The following is a 2,417-nucleotide window of genomic DNA, read 5'->3' as shown; positions in this document are numbered from 1 at the left end:
ACTTCCTTTTCTGTATACTTTGTAAATATTTTCTTTTGGGTTATCACAGGGATTACATACAATATCCTAAAGTCATAACAATCTGTTTTAAACTATCAACAACTTAACTTCAATAACATACACAAATTCTACTCCTTCACAGCACCACTCCTCCAGTCTGTTATTGATGTTAAAAAATACATCCTTATATATTGTGTATCCATTAACATAGAAATTATGTTAATTTTTAATTTTCTTACTTTTAATCCCTTAATATATAAAAAGTGTGATTACCAACCCACGTTGCAATACTCATGTTTTTTATATTTCCCCACTAATTTACCTTAACCAGAGAACTATATATTTTCTTCTAGCTTTAAGCTACTTGTCTAGCATTTTATCATTTCAACTTGAAGGACTCCCTTTTGTATTTCTGGTAGGGAAGGTCTAATGATAGTAATTCCCTCTAAGTTTTGTTTATGTTGGAATGCCTTAATTTCTCCTTTATTTTGAAGTACAGTTTTGCCGATATAGGATTTTCTGTTTATAAGGCTTTTTTTTCCCTCCAGTACTTAAAATACATCATCCCAGTGCCTCCTGGACTGCAAGCTTTCTGCCAAAAAATCTGCTAAAAATTTTATTTGACATAATTAATACATGATATCTCAATTGTCTATTGTTTCTTTCAAGAGTCTTTGTTTTTTCTTTTTGTCAGTTTGATTATAATGTGTTTTAGTGTGGGTGTATTTGATTTTACCCTACAGTTCATTTAACTTGTATTTTTCTATCCAAGTATTTCACAGTTTGGGAAGTTTTTGTCCATTATTCCTTCAGACGAGGTTTCTGCTGTTTTCTCACTCTTTTTTCTTCCTGGATTCCCCTAATGTCTTCATTTTTGTATTCCCATAATTCCATTAGGGTCTGTTCATGTTTCTTCATTGATTTTCCTTTTTGCTCTGAGAACTAACAATTCCAAATGATTTGTCTTCAAGTTTGCTGATGACTTCCTCTGCCTGTTTCAGTCTGCTTTTGAACCCCTTTTGTGAAATTTTCAATTTAGTTACACTTTTAACTCCACATTTGCTTCTTTTTTTTTTTCTGATTCAGCAGCTTATTTAATCAACAGTCCACCTTTCAGTATCATCTTTTAACACTTCCATGGGTTTGGTAGAAAGCAAATTCATGACACTGAAAGAGTAGTAGGTCTCCCAGCGATGGTCTGAAAGTTCCAAGTAGATTCTCAAATCTTCATTGTCACTGAGGAAGTAATGAGACAATTGAACATGTCTGATTCCTAAAGTTCCTGCAGTGATCTGCATATTCTTTAACACTCAGATTTCCTAAGTAGGTTTTTCAAATAGTATGTGAAGAAGCTATTGCTGCACCTCCTTTTGAATGGTATCTTCTGCTTCATTTGGATTTTCAACACCAATAGGATATGGTGCTCTTCCTAAAAGAAACTGTTCCCATTTGGGAATATATTCTCCTACTGATGCCCAGTAAAGAGTCTCAAGAGAAGCCACCTCAGGCGGTGGAACTGGATGATTCTGGGTCTGTAGAGACTTCTCTGCCGCTTCTATATCCTTTAAAAGACTAAGGTTCCTTTGCAAAGCAGTCTCAGCTGTTTGCATCTGAGGGGTCTTTTCCTTGTTTTGATCTCCAAGTTTATTCTCCATTTGTTGAAGTAACATTAATCTTTGTGATACTATGTCTTCATGTCTTTTAGAAAGGCGAATTTCTTGATCAAACAGGGACGTCATCTTTAATCAAAGCTGCCTTTATAAGCTTTCTGCTAAATAATAACATTTAAAGTTACTTCTACCACATGTCCTCAGCTTTGCAACATTTGATCATTCAGCACCTCGATCCACTGGTTCTCTCAGAAGGGAAAATTACAACTTGAGCTCTTCCGGGAGGGCGCCGCCGACTGTGTGGACGTTAGGTCTCGATGCAGACCTGGGCCCACATTTGCTTTTTTAAAATAAATTCTGTCTCTTTTTTGATATTCTCACTTTGTTGATATATCATCTTCTTGATTTCCTAGGCAGTTGTTTTCAAGAGTTCATCTAGCAACTCTGAAGCCTGTGTTTCTTTAGTGTCACTTTCTAGAGAGTTATTACGTTCCTTTGAATGGGCCACATTTCCCTGTTTTTTTCTGTGTTTTGTGAGCTTTTGTCAAAAATTGCATATTGAAAAAAACAGCCACCTCTCCCAGCCTTGTAGACTGGATACTTGCAGAGGAAGGCCTTCACTAATCAGCCTGGTGTAATGACTTAAGGTCTTCTCAGATCTTTTCTGAGGATGTGCCTTCACTGGACCTGTATATGAAGCCCAGCCACAGCCCCCTAATTCTGCCACACACAGAGTTGCTTTTAAATGTTTCATTTCCCCAAGAGCGTCACCCCTGTCTTCTTGGCCCTTAAATGTTCTGTTGTATT

The 2,417-nt window shown here is 36.4% G+C and overlaps 1 pseudogene across 1 annotated transcript; it reads right to left on the bottom strand.

The window, feature by feature from the left end:
* Window positions 1-1,352: 1,352 nt before the first annotated feature.
* LOC103089999 (uncharacterized protein C3orf14 pseudogene) lies at window positions 1,353-1,747 on the bottom strand (annotated as a pseudogene). Its single transcript, XR_014368723.1, has one exon. The product of XR_014368723.1 is annotated as an uncharacterized protein C3orf14 pseudogene (transcript).
* Between the last annotated feature and the right edge of the window lie 670 nt (window positions 1,748-2,417).

Source organism: Lipotes vexillifer, unplaced genomic scaffold (assembly GCF_000442215.2).
Source record: "Lipotes vexillifer unplaced genomic scaffold, Lipotes_vexillifer_v1.1 scaffold252, whole genome shotgun sequence".
NCBI lineage: Eukaryota > Metazoa > Chordata > Mammalia > Artiodactyla > Lipotidae > Lipotes > Lipotes vexillifer.
This window is presented reverse-complemented; position numbering and strand designations above follow the sequence as displayed.